Below are 26,708 nucleotides of genomic sequence, written 5' to 3'. Positions count from 1 at the left end.
CACTATGGATGCCAAGTCGGCGAAACGCGTGATTTCACGATGGCTGGCGAAGTTCAAGATTCCCCTGACCGTGCAATTGTTGCAAAAGATCGAGATTGCGTTTTCCTCTCGGCAGTCCTTTATCCGGTCCATGACCAGGAGGAATCTGGCCCAGTAATGATGTACTGTTTCAGCTGGCTCTTCCCGGATTAGAGATAGATCGCATATATCTGGACGGGCGGGCCTAATTGAGTCCGGGAGCCTGCCCATCTCGAGGCTCAAGGGCCGAGAAGTTTCTGAATTTGGAAGCTTGGAAAGTGGAACATTGTCCAACGAGTCCGGTCTGATGCCCGACTTTATGTTCAGTGCTTGATCGGAATCCGCTCCTCCGCGGGAATCCGGCATGGAGGGTTCGGTAGCCCGGACACGACTAGTTTTCAATATGGGAGAAGGATCGTCGCGATGTTCCTCTACCACCGTGACGTGGTGGGTAACCTGGGGAGAGTTAATTTCTCTCAGGTCGGTTTTAAGCCCGATCCGATTGTAGTCTGTAGCGACTCCCAGGGCGGCGATCCGATCCAAGAGTTCGTTTACAGACGAGAGCTCTGCTGGATCTAACTGCTCGGCGAATTCCGAGTTGACGTGAAGATTGCTCTCGATGACACGAGAGGTCATCGTTGAAGCGGTGGCCGGACAGGCGGTCATAAGAAAACCTCCTAGCCGGATAGTTTGGCCGGCGGCCAAGGCTCCATCGGCGAAGATGCCGTCCTTGAAGACGGGAAGAGGCATCCTTCCTATCGGTGACGGCACAGAGGAACTCTCAATGAAAGCACCAATGTCTGTGTCAAAACCGGCGGATCTCGGGTAGGGGGTCCCGAACTGTGCATCTAGGCGGATGGTAACAGGAGACAAGGGACACGATGTTTTATCCAGGTTCGGGCCCTCTTGATGGAGGTAAAACCCTACGTCCTGCTTGATTGATATTGATATTGTGGATGTTTACAAGAGTGGATCTACCACGAGATCAAGGAGGCTAAACCCTAGAAGCTAGCCTATGGTATGATTGTAATGGTTGTTGTTGTTGTTCTACGGACTAGAGCCATCCGGTTTATATAGACACCGAAGAGGGCTAGGGTTACATAGAGTCGGTTACAATAGTAGGAGATCTACGTATCCGTATCGCCAAGCTTGCCTTCCACGCCAAGGAAAGTCCCATCCGGACACGGGACGGAGTCTTCAATCTTGTATCTTCATAGTCTTGGAGTCCGGTCGATGATGATGATAGTCCGGCCGATGATAGTTCGGCCGATGATGGTAGTCCGGCTATCCAGACACCCCCTAATCCGGAACTCCCTCACTAACCATAGCATGAAACATATGGATCGAAATCAGCCCCTTATGAAGCAACGCATAAACTAGGGCTTAAGCTTCTGTCACTCTAGCAACCCATCATCTACTTATTACTTCCCAATGCCTTCCTCTAGGCCCAAACAATGGTGAAGTGTCATGTAGTCGACGTTCACATAAAACCACTAGAGGAGAGACAACATACATCTCATCAAAATATGAAATGAATACCAAATTCACATGACTTCTTATAGCAAGACTTCTCCCTTGTCCTGAGGAACAAATGTAAATACTCACAAATCATATTCATGTTCGTAATCAGAGGGGTATTAATATGCATTAACAATCTAAACATATAATCTTCCACTGAATAAACCAACTAGCATCAACTACAAGGAGTAATTAACACTACTAGCAACCCATAGGTACAATTCTGAGGTTTTGAGACAGAGATCGGATAAAAGAGATGAACTAGGGTTTGAGAGGAGATAGTGCTGGTGAAGATGTTGATAGAGATTGACCCCCTCCTAATGAGAGGATCGATGGTGATGATGATGGTGACGATTTCCCCCTCGCGGAGGGATGTTTCCCCGGCAGAACAGCTCCTCCGGAGCCCTAGATTGGTTCCGCCAAGGTTCCGCCTCGAGACGGTGGCGCTTCATCCAAAAGCCTCCTTTTGATTTTTTTTCGAGGGCGAAAGACTTCATATAGCAAAAGATGGGCACCGGAGGCCTGCCAGGGAGCCCACGAGACAGGGGGGGCGCTCCTAGGGGGTAGGGAGCGCCCCCACCCTTGTGGCCAGGGTGTGGGTCCCCTCTGGTTGATTCTTTCGCTAGTATATTTTATTAATTCCAGAACGTGTGTCCGTGAAGTTTCAGGACTTTTTGAGTTGTGTAGAATAGGTCTCTAATATTTGCTCCTTTTCCAGCCCAGAATTCCTGCTGCCGGCATTCTCCCTCTTCATGTAAACCTTGTAAAATAAGAGAGAAAAGGCATAAGTATTGTGACATAATGTGTAATAACAGCCCATAATGCAATAAATATCAATGTCAATGCATAATGCAAAATGGACGTATCAGGGATCGTTTCCCATGACATGTCTTCCCTATGTCTGGCAGCAAGCTCACCGAACCGTCGACACGCAGATCAGGGTTGGTGTTTGTTGGGGCGGGGTAAGATGGTGGCAGTGGCTTTTGTCTTCGTGAAACAGGCAAGCTCACTATGGGCAATGTGCCCCTGATAACCCACAAGTGAAGGGGATCGCAACAACTTTCGAGGGTGAAGTACAACCCAAATTTATTGATTCGACACAAGGGGAGCCAAAGAATATTCTTGAGTATTAGCAGTTGAGTTGTTAATTCAAAAACACCTAGATAACTTAGTATCTACAGCAAAGTATTTAGTACCAAAGTAGTATGATAGTAATTGTAACAGTAGCAAAAGTAAAGATAAATGTTTTTGGGTTTTTGTAATAGTTGTAATAGTAGCAACGGAAAAGTAAATAAGCGGAGAACAATATATGAAAAGCTCGTAGGCAATGGATCGATGATGGATAATTATGCCAGATGCCATTCCTCATGTAATAGCTATAACATAGGGTGACACAGAACTAGCTCCAGTTCATCAATGTAATGTAGGCATGTATTCCGTAAATAGTCATATGTGCTTATGGGAAAGAACTTGCATGACATCTTTTGTCCTACCCTCCCATGGCAGCGGAGTCCTAGTGGAAACTAAGGGATATTAAGGCCTCCTTTTAATAGAGAACCGGAACAAAGCATTAGCACATAGTGAATACATGAACTCCTCAAACTACGGTCATCACCAAGAAGTATCCCGATTATTGTCACTTCAGGGTTGTCGGATCATAACACATAATAGGTGACTATAGACTTGCAAGATAGGATCAATGTCGGTGTCAAAGCCGGCGGATCTCGGGTAGGGGGTCCCAAGCAGTGCATCTTAGGATCAATGATAACCGGAGGCAAGGGACACAATGTTTACCCAGGTTCGGGCCCTCTGATGGAGGTAAAACCCTACTTCCGCTTGATTAATATTGATGACATGGGTAGTACAAGAGTTGATCTACCACGAGATCAGAGAGGCTAAACTCTAGAAGCTAGCCTATGGTATGATTGTTGTTGTATATGTCTATCGACTAGCCTGGCCCCGGTTTATATAATGCACCAGATGCCTAGGATAACAAGAGTCCTAGCCGAATACGCCGGTGGGGGGGGGGAGTCCTTGTCTTGATCGCCAAGTCTTGCGGATTCTTCCTTGTATGCGGCAGCTGTCCGGACTGGCCCATGAATATACGACCATGGGGGTCCTTGGCCCAATCCAACTGATCGGGAGACGACGTGGTGAGTACCCCCTAGTCCAGGACACCGTCAGTAGCCCCCTGAACCGGTCTTCAAGTTAGGGACGCTCCTCGATTCTTCCGAACTGTTCTTCATCTTCGGTTGCTAGTCTTGAAAACTGGTTCAACAAATCTTCTCATCTTCGATCTTGAGGATCGCCGAAATGCATTCGGCGAGTTTATACGTCGGGTATACGAGGAGCCCCCTTAAGTTTCTGGCCTTTATCAATGCCTTGTTATTTTTATGACATGCCTCGGGTTTGAAGTTATTCCCAGGAGGTAGTGTCCTCTTGCGTCCGAGCTCTAACGCCGGACCGCATTCCAGGTATCTTTTGCAGCCGAGCACCAATGCCGGACTGCTTCCCAGCTCTATCGCCAGACTATGTATCCAAGCTCCAACGCCGGACTGTATCCGAGGTGTTGTAAATCACCTTGGTTCAAAGAAGTTTGAAGGAGTTTAGCCGAGCTTAATGCCGGAAATGCCCTCTATGGAGCCAGCCACTAGCGTCCGAGCTTTATGCCGGACTGCTTCCGAGGTGGTGCACCTCCCCGAATGTGGGACGATTTTTGTCAATATTTTTGATTGGTGCAATTTATTCTCTGCCGAGATACATAGCCAGTAGCCCTCAAGGTGGGTATCGGTCTAAAACCCGAGATGCACATGAAGGATGACATAAGACCGCTGATCCCCGTAGCCGCTGAGACTCAGGTTGATTTGCAAAATCGGTCTGAGGATCAAGTCCTAGCTCGGTAGAATACTTTGGGACACAAAAAGCGGCGTGCTCAGTCCTCGAGACTCAGGTTGGGTGCGGCCGACCAACCTGAGGATCAAAATCTCCTCGGAAACTGTATTGCACTTAAAATTTTCTGCATAGAACAGGCAATGCAGTAGCCCCCGAGACACTGGTCGGGTGGCAACACTAGATCAGGGGATCGATGTGCCCCTTTAATATTTGTAAATAATAAGCCCGAAGCCGAGTAGCCCCCGAGCCTTAATGCGGGCACGGGAGGCCGAATTAAGGATCGATATCCATAGTAAAATCACAAACTATGTGTAATGACTCTATGTATCCAAGTACTTGACTTCATTAATGCTCGGATCCACATTGTACAAAACTTTGTTGACCGACCATCGGCTTCCACCTCCTCGGCCAATAGCCGAGGAATGTTTGACCTACTTTATAAAGCCTTTATGAGGGCAAAGATTTACAACAAACAAGGCAATCTGGCCATACGGTTTTATAAACAAAGGTACGCGGAGAGACATGTTATATTACTATTTAATAGAACAAATGTCTTCCAAAGAAAATAGTCCCGCTATCGGTTCCTTTTTTTGGGTTGTGATGCTAAGCATGATCATGAAACCTCAACTCCAATGTAAGAGCAAAATATCGAGGATTTAGTTTGGGAGGCCAGTTAATAGCCCCCGGTAGTGTTCGGCGATGGTCGAGGTCAAGCCGTAAACACTTCGGCCATTGTTATGAATGGACCGTCGTTTAACGCCGTCATCGGATCGCCGACCAGTTTACGCTTATTGTGACAGTCAGTTTTCGGCTTTCTCCACTGAGGTGCTTAACCATGTGAGCTGGAAGCACAATCGCAGTGGTTCTCCCTTTGCACACCTAGCCGAACAAAGCGGAACATAGGAGGCAAGCGCAGGAGCTGGGCAACCCAACTATTGACCGAAGACACAATTCGAAACCGATGCATATATAGCAATATCCGAGAATGTTTTTGCTGAATCTCTAAAGGTGTCCGGAGTTGCACTGCGAGACTTGTGCTGAAAACACACAAATAGTTTAAAAGTGCCATGGGCTCGAAAAGCCAAAAAAACTTATTCAAAAGGTTAACGTCCGAACTAGATCAAGTATTCGGTGCCAATCCGAAAATTGGACTTTAAAAACAAAGGTGCTTCTGCCGTGCTTTCACATGACACATCCTATCTCAAAACTTCAAGCGGGTCAGTCTACGGCTTCTCCCCGGCTAGTGACCGCACACTTGTGTCGAAAAAAGGAGTGATAAATAATAATAAAACCTTAGCAACGACTAAGAAGAAAAACACTTATCATAAAGTGGCTCATATAAATTTAAGAGCCCCCAAGTGACTTGGGTAAAATAATGATTGCATGTACCGAAGTATTTATATCATATCTATGTTCAACCAAACTTTAAACGCGTCTTAACTGACCGTCGGCTTCTCCCTCTTCGGTCAAGGACCAAAAAGTGTTATGTACTCCATCTGTCGAGAATATCAACGGTGTTTCCAATAACCAGGCAATCAGGCCATAAGGCTGTAACAGACAAAGCGCGCTCAGGGAACTTATGCTATATTACCGCGAAGAGTAAGAAGCATCTTCGAAGAAAATAGTACCCCCACCGATACCTTTCTTCGGTGCTCATTGTTATTATGAGACTTGTGCAATAGATTTTTTGTACTCATGAGTTCCGTTGTGTGCCGACCATGATTGAAAATAATAAGAGCGCTAGCTTTCGGCTTCACCCAGTCTGAGGTCCGGCTCGGGTGACCCGATCGTGACAAACGCAGAGGTGCTCCCTTTACTCCCTAGCCGAACAATCGGGAACGTAGGGGTAAGTACAGGAGCCAGGTAACCCAGCTTGCAAATCGCTTAAGTCAATATGGTGCATATTGTGGCGTAATACACGAACAAGGAACGAATCCGTACAAGTATAACCATATGCAAGAGGAAAAAGCTTCATGAAGGAAGCCCCCAAGTAAACGGGGTATTTGAATTTGCGCATCACAAACAAAGTTTGGACAAGAAAATTTTTACAAGCAACTTTTTTCCAAAAAATTATAATGCTTGACCGAGCCGAACACAAGTTAAAAATTTAAAACTTTGAGCATGAAGACAACTTAGCTGGTTAATGTGTTCGGTATTGATGACGCGGTCCGAGCTTGATGCGGGACAAGGTTCCATCCCCGAGCCGGTCCCGAGGTGGTGGAGCAAAGAGCTCGGCACTCCGAAGTGGTGACATAGCACGGTCAATGCAGGACGGGAGGGTGATGCCGAAGTCCCCGGCATGGGGTAATGAAGTGTTAACGAAGCCCCCCGCCAAAGGATATAGTCCGGCTGGATCATTTTCCTGTGCACAAAAAATAGTGCAAACCAGAGATAATAGTAATAATAAAAATAAAAATAAAAATAAAATCGTTGCATAACAAATAATTTATGCAAAGTGAGTAATAAAAGAAATATGGCCTGGCGCCAAAGTCAATGTCGATGCAGGGCGGCGGCGTGATGCGGTAAAGGCATGGCAAGGCCTGAATAAACAGGTCGGTTTGAGTTCCGGATGCAGTGTTCGCCGGACTATGTACGAAAACTGACCGAACCACCATTTGATAGACCTGGCTTATTTGTTGTAGCAATCCAAAGAAAGGTGATTCCCAAAATTGGGACTCGATCCGCACACCTATCGCCTGATGGGCGATAAAGCAAAGGCATGGCAATGCTGGCAAAGGTTGGCTCGCCGAGGCAAAGCCCTCGGTCCAGCTCACATGACAGAGCTGGTTGGCCAGCAACGCCGAAGTCTCCGGAGTAGGTTTGATGAAGAGATGATGAAGCCTCCGGTCCAGCGATGCAGGTCGTGACGTGGTCGATGCCCGCTTGATGAAGTGACTGTGTGGCGATGCAGGTGTGCCCGCTCCATGCAATCCGTGGGGCGGCGATGTTGGTGACGATTTATCCTCAGCGATGCCGAACTATTGTTCGGCTGGACGAGATGATGATCCGAAGAAATTGAGCTCGGCTCAACAAAGCGACGACGTGTCTAACGCAGGTCGGCCGCCGTGGAGTGATGTTGTCGGGCTGGTTTGACACCGGCGCGACGATGAAGTTCGTATTGCAAGAATACTTTTAATACTACTGGAATGTGTTTGAGAATAAAACACAACACCCAATACAAAAACTTCCTTCAAAAGGGATGTCCGAGATCCCGTTCATAAAGAAGATGAATTCGGGTCGGATTCGTTCTCGCGCAGAAAACAGATCCAAAAAGTGATGCACTAATCGGAAGTTTCCCGGAGTTTGGACTGTCGGATCGAGCTGAATTTTTGGCAGGTATTAGATATGGGAATTCCGCAACAAATCAACGGTTGGATCCTCCAAAGCACATCCGAGCTAGATGCTGGATACCACGCTCTAAACTCGTCCGGATTCTCGTCCAGATTCAACAGGGCTCCGGTATATCGGAGATTGCCGGAGATTCCTCCATCGGAACTCGACGAAATTTTTGCAGGGTTGTTGTAGACTTAATACAGCATAATTCCACCGAAGTAATCATTTAAGCGATATTTGAGGAGGCGGTGGCACCGGATACAAGTTTGCTGTCCAGAAAAACAGCACGGTCGCCTGAGGGCAATTTTGATGTTGAGCCCCCGAGCTCCATGGATGACTCCTCCATGATCTTGATAGAGATCGGAGTTGGTGTTGATGAAGGCCTTCATCCGAACATGACAATCGAACGTAGGACGCGGTCCTCGGTCAAACCAAGGTGACCAGTCGAGCTGGTGACGAAGAAGCCGACGTCACAGTTGACCTGCAGTCGAGCCATTGATCCTTTCGCCGATCACACAGCGGAACTCTCAATGAAAGCACCAATGTCGGTGTCAACACCGGCGGATCTCGGGTAGGGGGTCCCAAGCAGTGCGTCTTAGGATCAATGATAACAGGAGGCAAGGGACACAATGTTTACCCAGGTTCGGGCCCTCTCGATGGAGGTAAAACCCTACTCCTGCTTGATTAATATTGATGATATGGGTAGTACAAGAGTTGATCTACCATGAGATTAAACCCTAGAAGCTAGCCTATGGTATGATTGTTGTTGTATATGTCTATCGACTAGCCTGGCCCCGGTTTATATAATGCACCAGATGCCTAGGATAACAAGAGTCCTAGCCGAATACGCCGGTGGGGGAGGAGTCCTTGTCTTGATCACCAAGTCTTGTGGATTCTTCCTTGTATGTGGCAGCTGTCCAGACTGGCCCATGAATATACGCCCATGGGGGTCCTCGGCCCAATCCAACTGATCAGGAGACGACGTGGTGAGTACCCCCTAGACGAAGACACCATCAATCAAGAACACACATATATTCATGAAAACATAATAGGTTCAGATCTGAAATCATGGCACTCGGGCCCTAGTGACAAGCATTAAGCATAGCAAAGTTATAGCAACATCAATCTCAGAACATAGTGGATACTAGGGATCAAACCCTAACAAAACTAACTTGATTACATGGTAAATCTCATCCAACCCATCACCGTCCAGCAAGCCTATGATGGAATTACTCACGCACGGCGGTGAGCATCATGAAATTGGTGATGGAGGATGGTTGATGATGACGACGGCGACAAATCCCCCTCTCCGGATCCCCGAACGGACTCCAGATCAGTCCACCCGAGAGAGATTAGGGCTTGGTGGCGGCTCTGTGTCGTAAAACATGATGAAACTTTCTCTCCGATTTTTTCCTCCGCGAAACGGAATATATGGAGTTGGAGTTGAGGTCAGTGGAGCTCCAAGGGGCCCACGAGATAGGAGGCGCGCCTACAAGGGGGGGGCGCCCCTGTCTCTTGGACAGGCCCTGGGCCCCCTGGTGTATTTCTTTCGCCCATAAATTCTTATTAATTCCAAAAAGTGCCTCCGTGGATTTTCAGGACATTCCGAGAACTTTTCTTTTCTACACATAAAACAACATCATGGCAGTTTTGCTGAAAACAGCGTCAGTCCGGATAGTTTCATTCAAATCATGCAAGTTAGAGTCCAAAACAAGGGCAAAAGTGTTTGGAAAAGTAGATACCTTGGAGACGTATCAACTCCCCCAAGCTTAAACCTTTGCTTGTCCTCAAGCAATTCAGTTGATAAACTGAAAGTGATAAAGAAAAACTTTTACAAACTCTGTTTGCTCTTGTTGTTGTAAACATGAAAAGCCAGCATTCAAGTTTCAGCAAATATTATGAACTAACCATACTCACAATAACACCTAGGTTTCACGATTACTCATATCAATAGCATAATCAGCTAGCGAGCCATAATAATAAAACTCGGATGAAAACACTTTCTCAAAATAATCATAACATGATATAACAAAATGGTATCTCGCTAGCCCTTTCTGAGACCGCAAAACATAAATGCAGAGCACCTTTAAAGATCAAGGACTGACTAAACATTGTAATTCATGGTAAAAGAGATCTAGTCAAGTCATACCCAATATAAACCAATAGTAATGAATGCAAATGACAGTGTGCTCTCCAGCGGGTGCTTTTTAATAAGAAGGGTGATGACTCAACATAAAAGTAAATAGATAGGCCCTTCACAGAGGGAAGCAGGGATTTGTAGAGGTGTCAGAGCTCGATTTTAAAATAGAGATTGAATAACATTTTGAGTGGCATACTTTCGCTGTCAACGCAACAACTATGAGATGGCTTTATCTTCCATACTACATGCATTATAGGCAGTTCCCAAACAGAATGGTAAAGGTTTATACTCCCCCAACCACCAACAAGCATCAATCCATTGCTTGCTCGAAACAACGAGTGCCTCCAACTAACAACAGCCCTGGGGGAGTTTTGTTTAATTATTTTGATTTGCTTAGAGCTTTTTGGATCATGGGACTGGGCATCCCAATTACCGGCGCTTTCTCGTGAATGAGGAGCACAGTCCACTCCTCTTGAGAATAACCCACCTAGCATGTAAGATATAGGCAGCCCTAGTTGTAACATGAGCTGCTCGAGCATACAAAACAGAATTTCATTTGAAGGTTTGGAGTTTGGCACATACAAATTTACTTGGAACGGTAGGTAAATACCGCATATAGGAAGGTATAGTGGACTCATATGGAAGAACTTTGGGGTTTAAGGGGTTTGGATGCACAAGCAGTATTCCCGCTTAGTACAGGTGAAAGCTAGCAAAAGACTGTGAAGCGACCAACTGAGAGAGCGACAACAGTCATAAACATGCATTAAAATTAATTCACACCGAATACAAGCATGAGTAGGATATAATCCACCAGGAACATAAATATCATGAAGGCTATGTTGATTTGATTCAACTACATGCGTGAACATGTGCCAAATCGAGTCACTCAATTCATTTAAAGGAGGATGCCATCCCATCATACCATATAATAATCATTCTAATAGCATGTTGGCACGCAAGGTAAACCATTATAACTCACAGCTAATCAAGCATGGCACAAGCAACTATAATCTCTAAATGTCATTGCAAATATGTTTACTTCATAAAAGCTGAATCAAAAACGATGAGCTCATCATATTTACAAAAACAAGAGAGGTCGAGTTCATACCAGCTTCTCTAATCCCAATAATTCCATCATATATCGTCATTATTGCCTTTCACTGGCACGACCGAACGATGTGTATAATAATAAGAGTGCACATGCATTGGACTAAGCTGGAATCTGCAAGCATTCAACTCAAAAGAGAAGACAAGATAATATGGGCTCTAAATTAAATAAACAATCATGCATATGAGAGCCACTAAGCATTTTCAATACGGTCTTCTCGACCCCCAAAGGAAAGAAAAGAAAATAAAACTATTTACACGGGAAAGCTCCCAACAAGAGAGAAGAAGAACTAGAAATCTTTTTGGGTTTTCATTTTATTTCCTACTACAAGCATGGAAATTAAACTAACTAGTTTTTTGTTTTTCTTAAGGTTTATCAAACACACAAGAAGAAAACTAGAAAAAGTAATTTAAACTAGCGTGGATGATACAATGAAAGAGTATGAGCACCGACAACTTAGTGTGTGAACATGAATGTAAAGTCGGTGAGAAATACGTACTCCCCCAAGCTTAGGCTTTTTGCCAAAGTTGGTTTAAAACCAAGGACCGCCGCTACTCTCTCCGGTGTAATGAGAGGTGTAATCAGGATAATACTGGCTGGTCATCTCCAGATCCCACTGGACAGATGATGCACGATAAGGGTCCAGCTCAGGTTCCTGCTCAGGTTCAGGTTCTGGAGTAAAAGATTGGGCTCGATGATTATTCACCGCTTCCGTGGTGACAAGAAATTTTTCTACAAGCAAATCAACCAACAGAGGCGCAGGCAAAATAATAATCTCAATAAGTTTCTTATTGAATCTAAGTTTATACAAGAGCATCCTATCTTCATTGTCAACAATAAACTTGTGTGCTACCATGCTCTTGTAATCTAAAATGTGAGGAGGCAATTTTATGTCCCCCTTCTCAAGGTGCCTAATGGGTATCTGAAAATGTCTAACAAGACATGCGGCATAGATACCTCCAAATATGGGGCCTTTTGTATGATTCAGGGCTAGCCGTTTACCAACGACGGCACACATACTAAAAGTATTGTCTCCGCAAAGCATGTTGAAGAATGATAATATCAGGAACGCTCAAGTTTCCACTATTTCCACGACCAATAAAGTATCTACAAGCAAATATGGCAAAGTAGCATAAAACAGGAAAGTGTATGCTAGATACTTTTGCCTCAGAGCCCTTCTTTGGCTCCTCTACAGCGATTGTATTAACAAAGCCACCCACATCTTCACGATGAGGTTCCTCTAATTCTCCCTCATAAGGTATCCTACACACCGCGCAAAAATTACTTAAAGACATTTCTCTGAATTCATCATATAAATGAAATGATACTGCAGGCGGTGACTTCTTAGGATAATAATAAAAATTTTGCACGAAAATATTTGTGAATAAGAGATACTGATCGATTCAGTCGTTGATGAAATCGGCGAGGCCTGTAGTCTCGATCAAAGAATAAAAATCTTCATTAATTCTAGCTTCTTTCAAGAAATCCTCGCATGGCCATTCACACGACCGTACTTCCGCTAAGCGGGGAAGATTATACTTGGCCTTTTCCTTCTCTTTGGCTTGTTTTTCCTGAGAGCCTTGGCTAGAAGATCCCCTCAAACGTTTCCTCAACATTTTCTAAAAATTTCTGAAATTTTTAGTAACTTCAAGATAAAAGTGCATAAAACTAAACAAGATTGATAGCAACTACTCCTACAAGTGCCTAGAGCCTATATCATGCATTGGAATTGCTTGGGACCTCAAAAATTTAACATGCAAGCTCAAGAATATGATCACCTATGCAACAAAAATTTGTAATGAATAAGCACTAGAACAAAAACTAATTGGACCAATGGAGGAGTCACATACCAAGCAACAATCTCCCAAAGCAGTTTTGTGAATGGAGCTTTGAGCAAGGAGATCGAAAATCGCAGCAAAACAAGCTAGAACTCGTGCTTGAGCTGGATGGGGATTTTTTTGTCTAGAAGATGAAGTGTGTGGGTGCTGGCATAAATGGAGGGGGGCTACCAGGGGTCCACGAGATAGGGAGGCGCACCCTATAGGGGGGCGCCCTCCACTCTCATGGCCTGGTGCTTGCCCCTCTTGCAGTGATTTAAGTGCCTATAATCCTCTAATATTCCAGAAAAAATCATACTAAATTTGCAGGGCATTTGGAGCACTTCTATTTTCAGACTATTTTTTAATGCATGGATAATTCAGAAAACAGACGGATAATACTATTTTTTCTTTATTTATTCTAAATAACAAAAATAAAAAGAGGGTACAGAAGATTGTGCCTTCTAGTTTCATCCATCTCGTGATCATCAAAATAAGTCCACTAACAAGGTTGATCAAGTCTTGTTAACAAACTCATTCTGAATAGCACGGAACCGGAGAAATTTCGAATAACACTAAGTTACCTCAATGGGGATATGAAAATCCCCAACAATAAGAATCTCATACTTTTTCTTGACAGTAGGGGAGGAAATTCGAAACCTCCAAAAAATAATAGTTGGGACTTTTTCAATAGAATTGATGCTATGAACTTGAGATTGTTTCCTCGGAAAGTGTACCGTATGCTCATTACCATTAACGTGAAAAGTGACATTGTCTTTGTTGCAATCAATAACAGCCCCTGCAGTATTAAGAAAAGGTCTACCAACGATAATAGACATACTATCGTCCTCGGGAATATCAAGAATAACAAAGTCCATTAAGATAGTGACATTTGCAACCACAACAGGCACATCCTCACAAATACCGACAGGTATAGCAGTTGATTTATCAGCCATTTGCAAAGATATATCAGTAGGTGTCAACTTATTCAATTCAAATCTACGATATAAAGAGAGAGGCATAACACTAACACCGGATCCAAGATCACATAAAGCAGTTCTAACATAATTTCTTTTAATGGAGCAAGGTATAGTTGGTACACCCGGATCCCCAAATTTCTTTGGTATTCCTCCCTTAAAACTGTAATTAGCAAGCATGGTGGAAATTTCAGCTTCCGGTATCTTTCTCTTATTTGTAATGATATCCTTCATATACTTAGCATAAGGATTTCCTTTCAGCATATCAGTTAAGCGCATACGGAAGAAAATAGGTCTAATCATTTCGGCAAAGCGCTCAAAATCCTCATCATCCTTTGGCTTGGATGGTTTAGGAGGAAAGGGCATGGGTTTCTGAACCCATGGTTCTCTTTCTTTATCGTGCTTCCTCGCAACAAAATCTCTCATATCATAACATTGATTCTTTGATTGTGGGTTATCAAGATCAACAGCAGGTTCAATCTCTACATCATTGTTTTTGCTAGGTTGAGCATCAACATGAACATTATCATTAACATTATCACTAGGTTCATGTTCATCACCGGATTGAGTTTCAGCATCAGAAATAGAAATATCATTGGGATTCTCAGGTGTGTCTACAGTAGGTTCACTAGAAGCATGCAAAGTTCTATCGTTTTTCTTTTTCTTCTTTTTAGAAGAACTAGGTGCCTCTAAATTATTTCTTTGAGAATCTTGCTCGATTCTCTTAGGGTGGACTTCAGGATACAAAGGTTCCTGAGTCATTCTACCTGTTCTAGTAGCCACTCTAACAGCAAAGTCAGTTTTATTGTTTAATTCCTCAAGCAAATCATTTTGAGCTTTAAGTACTTGCTCAGCTTGAGTAGCAACCATAGAAGCATATTTGCTAATGCGGTGAACTTCATCTTTAACTCTAGCCAGATTATTACTTACACGTCCTATCTCGAAAGCATTATTCTTTGACTCTCTACCAACATAAGCATTACAACTTTCTTGTCTAGCCATAAAGTCATCAAATTCATCTAAGCATGGGCTATGAAATTTAGTAGAGGGGATTTCAACTTTATCATATCTATAGAGAGAATTTACCTTTACTACCTGTGTCGGGTTATCAAGACAATATGGTTCTTCAATAGGTGGTATATTAAGACCATATATTTCTTCAATAGGAGGTAAATTCTTAACATATTCAGCTTTAATACCTTTTTCTTTCATTGATTTCTTTGCCTCTTGCATATCTTTAGGACAGAGAAATAAAACACCTCTCTTCTTCGGAGTGGGTTTAGGAACAGGCTCAGGAATTGGCTCAATTGGTTTAGGAATTGCTTCAGGGGTTGGCCCAGTAAGAGTCCAATTATTTTCATTAGTCAGCATATTATTCAATAGTATTTTAGCTTCATCGACTGTTCTTTCCCTGAAAACACAACCATCACAACTATCCAAGTAGTCCTTGGAAGCATCGGTTAGTCCATTGTAAAAGATATCAAGTATTTCATTTTTCTTAAGAGGATGATCAGGCAAAGCATTAAGTAACCTGTAAAAGATATCAAGTATTTCATTTTTCTTAAGAGGATGATCAGGCAAAGCATTAAGTAACCGGAGAAGCCTCCACCTAGCTTGTGGGAGACTCTCTTCTTTTATTTGCACAAAAATATATATTCCCCGCAAGGCAGCTTGTTTCTTATGAGCAGGGAAATATTTAGCAGAGAAGTAATAAATCATATCCTGGGGACTACACACACAACCAGGAGAAAGAGAATTATACCAAGTATTAGCATCACCCTTTAACGAGAAAGGAAATATCTTAAGGATATAAAAATAGCGAGATCTTTCATCATGAGTGAACAGGGTAGATATATCATTCAACTTGGTAAGATGTGCCACAACAGTTTCAGATTCAAGGCCGTAAAAAGGATTTGATTCAACAAGAGTAATAATCTCAGGATCAACAGAGAATTCATAATCCTTATCAGTAACACAAATAGGTGAAGTAGCAAAAGCAGGGTCAGGTTTCATTCTAGCATTAAGAGACTGCTGCTTCCATTTAGCTAATAATTTCTTAAGATCAGATCTATCACTGCAAGCAAAGATTTCCCTAGCAGCTTCTTCATTCATAACATAACCCTTAGGAACAACAGTCAATACATAATCATTGGGAGAACCTTCATCATCACTATCATCAATAATAGCATCTTCAATATTTTCATTCCCCCTAACTCTAGCAAGTTGTTCATCAAGAAATTCACCTAATGGCAAAGTAGTATCACGCACAGAAGTAGTTTCATCATGCATAGCACAAGTGGCATCATCAATAACATGCGACATATCAGAATTCATAGCAGTAGCAGGTTTAGGTCTCGCAAGCCTACTAATAACGGAAGGAGAATCTAGTGCAGAGCTAGATGGTAGTTCCTTACCTCACCTCGTAGTTGAGGGCAAAATCTTGGTTTTAGCGTCTTTCAAGTTCTTCATAGTGATCAATAGATATAAATCCCAAGTGACTTAGAGAATACAGCTATGCTCCCCCACAACAGCGCCAGAAATTAGTCTTGATAACCCACAAGTGTAGGGGATCGCAACAACTTTCGAGGGTGAAGTACAACCAAAATTTATTGATTCGACACATGGGGAGCCAAAGAATATTCTTGAGTATTAGCAGTTGAGTTGTCAATTCAACCACACCTGGATAACTTAGTATCTGCAGCAAAGTATTTAGTAGCAAAGTAGTATGATAGTAATGGTAACAGTAGAAAAAGTAAAGATAAATGTTTTTGGGTTTTTGTAACAGTTGTAACAGTAGCAACGGAAAAGTAAATAAGCGGAGAACAATATATGAAATGCTCATAGGCAATGGATCAATGATGGATAATTATGCCAGATGCGATTCCTCATGTAATAGCTATAACATAGGGTGACACAGAACTAGCTCCAGTTAATCAATGTAATTTAGGCATGTATTCCGTAAATAGTCATACATGCTTATGGGAAAGAACTTGCATGACATCTTTTGTCCTACCCTCCCGTGGCAGGGGGGTCCTAGTGGAAACTAAGGGATATTAAGGCCTCCTTTATTAGAGAACCGGAACAAAGCATTAGCACATAGTGAATACATGAACTCCTCAAACTACGGTCATCACCAAGAAGTATCCCGATTATTGTCACTTCGGGGTTGTCGGATCATAACACATAATAGGTGACTATAGACTTGCACGATAGGATCAAGAACACACATATATTCATGAAAACATAATAGATTCAGATCTGAAATCATGGCACTCGGGCCCTAGTGACAAGCATTAAGCATAGCAAAGTCATAGCAACATCAATCTGAGAACATAGTGGATACTATGGATCAAACCCTAACAAAACTAACTTGATTACATGGTAAATCTCATCCAACCCATCACCGTCCAGCAAGCCTACGATGGAATTACTCACGCACGTCGGTGAGCATCATGAAATTGGTGATGGAGGATGGTTGATGATGATGACGGCGACGGATCCCCCTCTCCGGGCCCCGAACAGACTCCAGATCAGCCCTCTCGAGAGAGATTAGGGCTTGGCGGCGGCTCCGTGTCGTAAAATGCGATGAAACTTTTTCTCTAATTTTTTCTCCGCGAAACGGAATATATGGAGTTGGAGTTGAGGTTGGTGGAGCTCCAGGGGGCCCACGAGATAGGGGGGCACACCCTACAGGGGGGCGCGCCCCCTATCTCCTGGACAGGCCCTGGGCCCCCTGGTGTATTTCTTTCGCCCAGAAATTCTTATTAATTCCAAAAAGTGCCTCCGTGGATTTTCAGGACATTCCGAGAGCTTTTCTTTTCTACACATAAAACAACATCATGGCAGTTCTGCTGAAAACAGCATCAGTCCGAATAGTTTCATTCAAATCATGGAAGTTAGATTCCAAAACAAGTGCAAAAGTGTTTGGAAAAGTAGATACGTTGGAGACGTATCAGCCCCCAAATTTAGCTTTAGTGGAAGGGGAAGAATAGTGCCTCCACCTTCGCGAAGTGGGCAAAGGACAAGCTCATCGACCGTGAGCCGCGACAAGATAATGGTGGTGGTCTTCCTTGGACCCAAGCGCTGGTGGCCTCCCATGTTCTACTATTCCTTGCTATAGCAGGTGGCCGTGGATATGACGGTCTCCTCGTTGTGGTGGTGGGGCGCGACCGATGTGGAGCGATGACATCGTTGGTGCCACCATCAAGTTCCTCTGCTGCCACATTGATCTTGGCGAACAGATCTCCTTTCTCTACCCTCAGGATGCGGATCCTCCATTGCTCGTGGCGGATATCGCAGGCAGTGGCGTAGGATAGGAGTGGCGGGTTCTACTCATCCACCTCTGCCACGATGCCCATGTCGATGATTTGCTCCTCCGTGAGCCAGTGCTCGGTGATTTGTACATTTGGTTGGCCTGTGCCTGCCAGAATGCCTCCTCCCGGTCTTCCATCACCATGTCGGTGAAGTGCGCGTGCGCCTCGCTGATGGTGATGCCTACTTGGACAGACGAGGGCCTTGGTGCTGGTTCTTCATCCACTAGCTCGTCTGTGTCGTTCCCTTCTGGAGAGCTCGTCGGCTAGCCCATCGGTATCCGCCTAGCTCTGTGTCTGCCATGTGGACGTAATGCCGGAGAGCTCCTTCATTTGTTTGCTGGAGAGGCCATCCCACAGGACTTTGGAGCTCGAGGCCATTGCGACACGTGGTGCACGGAGGAGGAGATTGGGATCAAGAGCGGAGGTTGCTGCGTTTGCTGCCTGGACAGATTTAAATAGCGAGGGTCCGGGAATGCTAGGCGCCAAGCAGCATGGTGTGTAATGATGGCTAACAGGTGGATAGACGTGTGGTGCTCTCATGCATGCATCGTAGTAGGTTCCCCGGCAAACACACTGGTTTAATGGAGGGAGGTCAATGAACGGATGTCGTTTCAATGTCGAGAGATGGCGCGAGCAGGGGTCAATGCTCTAGGCCGACACATTGCTTCAATGTTGGCTCTAGTGAGAGCTCGTGTCTCCTCTGGGCCGACATGAATGCGATGATGACACTCTGAAGCGTGCTAAACATTTCAAGCAGGAAATGGCTCGGGGCAAGGGAGCGGGTTTTGAGTGGGTCTGCGGTGTCAGAAGAGGGCGTCCCCGCGGTCCGTACACCCGCAAAGAAGGCCTTCCCTTGGTTTGTTTCTGATCTGCGGGAAAAAAGGATGTCCAGACCGAACCGCGCGTGAATTCGGGACTGTGTTGAATGGCAAAACACGTCCGGACCACGCGGTTCAAAAGGATGTCCGTTTGGGGGTCCGCTTTGGAGGTGCACTAATAATTTATGTTTTTTGCGGAAAAAGATTCAGATCTATCATCAAAGTTCATCGGAAGTACAAAACATCTCAACATAACAAAAAGTTATATTGAGATTCCAAGACCACTGAACAGCTCCTACCGCCGACACGTCGCTACTCTCCTATTAGAGCCGACTTGACCTTGTCGATGACAACCAAGAAGTCTTCGTGCACGTGCCCTTAAGGATCAGCGCTCTAGAGTCGTAGTCGTCGTCGTTGAAGCCTTGAATAGATCTGGAGAACCTCACGCCAAATCTCGCCACACAACAAGAAACCTTAACCTTATTGGCCAAAGAAGAGGGTGGGAATCTATGCCGGAGCTCCATCGATTACATCCAGATGTATGAACTATTAGGACTTCAAAAACCCTAACCTAAACTACTAACGAGAGCGAAGGCATCGAGATTATGCTCCACGCCATCGGCCGCCGGAACGGTAGACAAAGGGGAGGCGAATCCACAAACACGTCAGTGAAGCTTTAAGCAAGAGTTTTACCTAGCCGCCGAAGGATGAAAACCTAATACATAATGGTCTTAATAAGTCGTGCTTAATATATGTTTATGGAACATTGGAGGCTTCCCGTTGTAATAACCGGAAGAAAGAGACCACTAGTTGTTTGTAGGCATCCATCCGGTGCCAAGCTGACATGCATCCACTTCCTGGTCCAGATGAATAATTCAAATCACTTATTCTCTATTTACTAGACAAAAAATCACTTACTACCTCCGTCTAGGTTAATAAGACATTCACGTAGTTCTAGGTCATCGATTTGAGGAATTAAATATGTGTTATATGTCATGAAAAGTATATCACTAGATTTCTACACGGATGTACTTTCTAAATACATATTTTTTGTCGCATGTAATACATATTTAGATAGTTAAATCGTCAACCTATAAATACACAAATGACTTATTCACTAAGATGGAGGTAGTACTTTTTTTGAAAGGAACTTTTTTATGGAAAAGCTTACTTTATTAATCAAAGGATGGATATATCGTCTGCCAGCAGACTCACAATGAAATCAGGTAGGGCATCGATCCAACGAGATGGATTATTAGAACGTCCCCATCTAACCAGCTCATGGGCTACATAATTTGAATCTCCAATACAATGCTCAATAGTAAACCTCCCTAAATCTGCTAGATAACTACGACATTCATCAAGAACCGGCGCTGCCACCATAGAATAACCTTCATTGAATCTAAGTGCATCCACCACCATGATATTATCCGATCTCACCACCAAGTTAATGCATCCCATATCTCTTGCTAGCTTCAGTCCTTCAAGCAGAGCTGCCACTTCTGTCGTGAACACATCATCTACATGTTCTAATCTCGCCGTGGACGCCGGCATGAAAGATCCTCGATGATCACGGATAACAGCACCACAAGATCCACACAAGACCCTGCATAATCACCTTCTGTGAATGAAGCATCGACATTAAGGACAAGTTGTCCTGCTAGGAACGTCGGCCACCTATTGATCTTGGGTGTAGATTTAGCTTGTACTCCACGGACATAATTAATCGCTAGGGCAACCCCCGCCGGCGCTGTTCGTTCTGGAGTCAATATTTCTTCCCCTCGCACGAACTATCTTCTTTGCCACCAACAAACTATTGATATGAGGTCTGGTAGCTCGACCAATCCAGAATATTGTCGCCGATAATAATCATCACATAAAATGAACTCCAAGACTGTTGAACCAGCTCGATCAGTCAATGAAGCAAAGTTAATATCTGTTGTGATTCCCAAAGCTTCCCAAACTGCTTGCGCCCTTGCACACTTAAACAACATATGTGCTAAGTCCTCCGCACCATATATACAGTATGGGCATCGGGACAAGTTTCCAACATGGCGATTCATAAGAGTACTCCGGCATGGGATGGCATTGTGCAAGCATGTCCAGATATTAATTTTAACATTCGCTGGCACTCTCAAACTCCGCAACTTGTTCCAAATTGGATGGGGCGCCACGAAGAAGCGGGCCAGACCGCTGTCATCTGTATCATAATTGACTTCCCATTGCTTATAATAGGCAGAATGTACTGAAAAAATGCCGCTCCTTGTGAGATGCCATGCAACATACTCCTCTGTCTCCACATGGAATAATGGGATTTGTAGTATGCGTTCAACATCAATGTGCCAGAAATTCTCCCGGATTAACATCTCATCCCATTCTCCCATGATTGGGTCAATTAACTCATTCGCTTTAGTAAGTACTTGGTTCTCCCTTACTGTTAAAACTTTTTTTGGAGGCACTATTTGGGATCCAATAGTCATTCCATATATTAATCGTTGCTCCATTCACTAGTAGAAAAACCCCCCATTCGTGTCGGTTCGTGAGGGCCTTTAGTCCCGGTTCTGAAACCGGGACTAAAGGGTCGTCACTAAAGGCCCCCCTTCAGTCCCGGTTCTTATACGAACCAGGACTAAAGGCCCTCCACGTGGCCACTGTCTGGAGCTCCACCTTTTGTCCCGGTTGGTAACATCAATCGAGACTAAAGGGAAATTTTTTCATTTTTACGAAACATTATACAAAATTTTATTTTTTGAATTTTTTCTTTTAATTTTTTTCGATTTTCATATTTTTGAATTCTTTAACCTCTAATCTCTAATCACCACTACTTTCTTTAACCTCTAATCTCTAATCACTACTCATCATTCCAAATCATCTAACTTCCCGGCCGGTCACCCATCCTCTCACTACTCCAGCCTGAGAACGCTTAACTTCTGGTTTCTATTCCCCCTCATTTCCAAGTCTTCACTTGTTGTTTTCCTGACAATAGTAAGATGTTAATCCTATTAACCCTCAGGAGTTTAGCTTCAGCATGAAGTCACACGTTTCAGTGTTTGAGTTTGAAACTATTATTCTAAAAAACAATAATTATTTAGTAACACTAATATTTCTTCAATAATTAGTTTGACCATAGTTTGACCAGATTTGACCAAAATTTAAAATACTGAAAACAATTATTTAGTAACATTAATATTCTTGGATAATTATTTAGTACCACTAATACTTCTTGAATAAGTAGTTTGACCAGATTTAACCAAAATTAAAAAAACTGAAATTTGAGCATAACATTTTTTCCTTTTAGAATTTGAGGATTCTAAAAATTTGCAAACAGGCCTACGACTAAGTTTTTTAATTTTGCAAACTAATAGATGTAGTGGCATAACTACATCTCGAAGGATTTTAATTTGTGAAGTTTTTTTTTCGTTTTCTTTTGCTTTTTACAAACTGAAAAGGCGATCCATTGAGGGAGGGGGTAGAGTTTGTAAATGGGACCTTTAGTCTTGGTTTGAGACATGAACCGAGACTAAACGGCATTGCACCCTTTAGTCCCAGTTCGTGTCTCAAACCGGGACTAAAGGGCTAATCTTTAGTCCCGGTTTGAGATATGAACCGGCACTAAAGGGCACCGCACCCTTTAGTCCCGGTTTGTGTCTCAAACCGGGACTAAAGGGCTCATTTGAACTAGGACTAATGCCTTTAGCCGCATGAACCGGGACCAATGCTCACATTAGTCCCGGTTCGTGACTGAACCAGGGCTAATGGGCTTATCTGGCCCGAACGTATGCCCTTTTTTCTACTAGTGATTGCCTACTCTCCAAATGTAACCCTTCTTGAACGTTTGAATTCCAGACCAAATGCTTTGCCAGACATAGGACGACCCCTTCTTCAGTTGACAATTCAGAATATCTCCTGTAGGGTAGTACTTGGCTCTCAGAACTCGTGCACATAATGACACTAGTAGAAAAAGGACCTAATGTGAGACACATTAGTCCCGGTTCGATTTTGGCCCGGTACTAATGGTACCATTAGTGCCGGTTCGAACGGCTATGCATTAATGCCGGTTCGTTTTGAACCTTTAGTGCCGGTTCGTGCCACGAATCCGTACTAAAGGGGTGGTGGCAGGCTGGCGTCAAGCCGGGGCCCCGCGATCACCTTTAGTACCGCTTCGTGGCACAAACTGGTACTAAAGGGCTAATCTTTAGTACCGGTTCATGCCACGAACCGGTACTAAAGGGGTTTGACCTATAGTACCGGTTCGTGGCACAAACCGAAACTAAATGGCAATTTTCAAACTCTACCCCCCCCTCCCGTGTATCGGCATTTCAGTTTTGGAAAATACAAAATAAAATAAAAAATTCAAAAAATAAAATTCTTCGAGATGTAGTTATATTACTACATCTACTAGTCAGGAAAATTAAAAAACTTAAATTAGGACATGTTTTGCAAAAAGTGTAGGGAAAAAAACGTATAATATATCAAAAAATTCAGCACAAAAAACCGCATCCGATTTTGACCGCCTACGGCTTGTTTGCAATTTTTTAGAATCCTCAAATTCCAAAAGAAGAAAAAGATATGCTCAAATTTAAGTTTTTTTTAATTTTGGTTAAATCTGGTCAAACTACTTATTCAAGAAGTATTAATGTTACTACATACTTATTCAAGAATATTAGTGTTACTAAATAATTATTTCAATTTTTTGAATTTTGGTTAAATCTGGTCAAACTATGGTCAAACTGTGGTCAAACTATGGTCAAACTTATTCAAGAAATATTAGTGTTAATAAATAATTACTGTTTTTTAGAATAATGTTTCAAACTCAAACGGTGAAATGTGTGACCTAATGCTCAAGCTAAACTGCTGAGGGTTAATAGGATTTACAGCTTACATTTGTCAGGAAAACAATAAGTGCAGACTTAGAAAGTAGGGGGAATAGAACTCCAAAGTTAAGGTGCTCAGGCTGGGGGAGTGAGAGGATGGGTGACCTGTCGGGAAGTTAGACGATTTGGAATGAGTGATCCACACTTGAGTACTTAAGAGGGGCGATTAGAGACTAAATCATCAAATAATTCAGAAAATTGAAAATCGAAAAAAAATCCAAAATTTTCAAAAAATAATTTCAAAAGATACTACGGCGCGAGCTCACACCACGTGGTGGGCCTTTAGTGGCGGTTCGTGCCGAACCGGTACTAAAGGGGGGCCTTTAGTCTCCACTCTTTAGTGCCGGTTGCAGAACCGGCACTAAAGGCCCTTATGAACCGGTATTAAAGCTCTGTTTTCTAGTAGTGTGAACCAAAGTTCTCAATTAGTCTCCAACACTGCTTTGCCAACATTGCCAAGTTAAAGCTATCAATATCCCGGAATCCCATACCTCCTCTCTCCTTCGGAATACACATCTTCCGCCATGCAAACCAATGCATCCTTCGTTGGTCCTCCTCATCACCCCACCAATATTGCGACATTGCATCAGTGATTCCCTTGCAAATTTTCTTCGGGAATTTAAATACACCCATAGCATAAGTTGGGATGGCTTGGGCCACCGCTTTGAGCAAAGCCTCTTTGCCTCCAATGAGAGAGTTCTTTCTTTCCATCCATTCATCATTTCTTGAATTCTTTCTATTATGTGTTTAAAGCAGTCAACACGGTCCACCCCTATCATGGATGCTAGACCCAAATATTTGTCTGAAGTAGACTCCGTCATAATATTCAGAATTTGACAAACTTCTGCCTTCACCTCCACATTTGTGTTAGGACTGAAAAATATGGAGCATTTTTATTCGCTCACTAATTGACCTAAGGCTGCACAGTACTCATCTAAAATCCCACGCAGGGTGTTTGCATTGTGGGCGTCTACTCTCATGACAATAAGAGAATCGTCAGCAAAAAGTAAATGAGAAATCGTTGGCGAATCTCTGCACACCTGCACACCATTCAATTTACCAGCCTCCTCCTCATGAGCAGTAAGGGCCGATAGTCCTTCGGCACATAAGAGAAACATATATGGGGAGAGGGGATCCCCGTGTCTCTAACCTCTCGTAGGTGAAAAAGGCAACGTTTCATTTGAGTTGAACCGAACCTTATACTCAACCGACCTTACGCAAGTCATCACCATTTGAATCCACTGAGCATGAATTCCCAATTTGGTGAGCATAACTTGATTGCACATGTTCCAAACTTCCCCTTCTTTCTCTTCTTCATCGTATGTAAGCACTCATATGCCACTACGACATTATCAGTTATGATGTGCCCTGGCACAAACGCACTTTGTGTCTCACTGATTATATCTGGAAGAAAAACCTTCAGGCGTGCTGCGAGCATTTTTGAGATCACCTTATAAACCACATTACATAAACTGATAGGCCTAAATCGGGTGATCTTCTCTGGGTTGTCCACTTTGGGAATCAACACGATAGTAGTAGAGTTCCAACCTTCTGGGATCGTACCTGTATTGACAACCGCAAGAAGCTCCTTCGTTAGATCTCCTCCGAGCAGGTGCCAAAACTTTTTATAAAAGATAGCATGTAATCCGTCCGGTCTCGGTGCTTCCAAATCACCAATACTGAATAAAGCTTTCCTGACCTCCTCCTCTGTGTACGGATCCATAAGTGACTCATTTATATAATCCCTAAACGCCTCTTAACTTTAGTTATAACATTCATCGCTGGTACATTAACTTACTAGCACAATCTTTTTCTTTTTGAGTTTTCTTTTAGTGGAGTACCCTTTTCTTTATTTCTTTTTAAGTGGATTCTTCACATAAATAGATGCAAGCCCAGGCCGTTGCATAGAAGCAAGCCCAGCCTGTTGAAGCGTTATCTGTCGGCAACGAGATGGGCTGAGCCCTGCTCAAAGGCATTTCTGTTCACTGTGTCCACGAGAGAGGAAGACCTACCTATCTCACAATCCCCTCGACGCCGCCGCACTCACTCTCCTCTTGCTCTGCTCCCAGCCGCCGCCGGCCATGGCGGATCCTCCTCCTCCCGACCGCTGCATCCTAATTCCAGACGAGATCGCCATCTGGGAGATCCTCGTCCGCCTGCCCCCCAAATCTCTCATCCGCTGTCGTGCCGTCTGCCCCGCGTGGCGCCGTGCCACCTCCACCCGCGACTTCCTCCTCGCGCACCATGCCCGCCAGCCCACCCTCCCCATCCTCTGCAGCTTAGAAGACAACGACGACGATGACACGTCTCTGTACATCACCCCCTTCGACCACCGGACATCCGGCAAGCTCCAGCCCTTGGCGCGACTTGACGCCGCCTCGGACATCTGTCTAAGACTAAGTGCCTCCTGTGATGGCCTCCTCGTCCTCTCCTTCCGCAACATGAGCTCCTTTGGCTGCCAATTCTCCATTTGCAACCCTGCCACTCGTCAGTATGCTCCCCTCCCGCTGGATTATGGCCCTACCGTCGAGTACACAATCTTTGGGATCTACCCGCATATCCCTACCGGCGAGTACCGGCTATTGCTTCACAGGCTCCACATGTTGAGGTGTGATGGCTGCTACGTCTTCTCGTTAGGCTCCGGCCAGCAGCTGAGGTACGTAGGCAGGCCCGATCTGTGGAAACTCACAGGCTCCCCCAGATCTGTCTTGTTCCGTGGTAGCCTGCATTGGCACTCATCAGGCATCATGGTGATGGTATTCGACACCACATCTGAGTCGTTCTTGCGGATGCGTTCTCCAGTTTTCCCTGGCTATGCTGACCTATATGATATTGGTGACATGCTTGGGCTATGCAGTCATGACAATGAGTGGACAAGTGTTAGTATCTGGGCACTGCAG

This window comes from Triticum aestivum, chromosome 3B (assembly GCF_018294505.1).
Source record: "Triticum aestivum cultivar Chinese Spring chromosome 3B, IWGSC CS RefSeq v2.1, whole genome shotgun sequence".
NCBI classification, from domain to species: domain Eukaryota; kingdom Viridiplantae; phylum Streptophyta; class Magnoliopsida; order Poales; family Poaceae; genus Triticum; species Triticum aestivum.
This window is presented reverse-complemented; position numbering follows the sequence as displayed.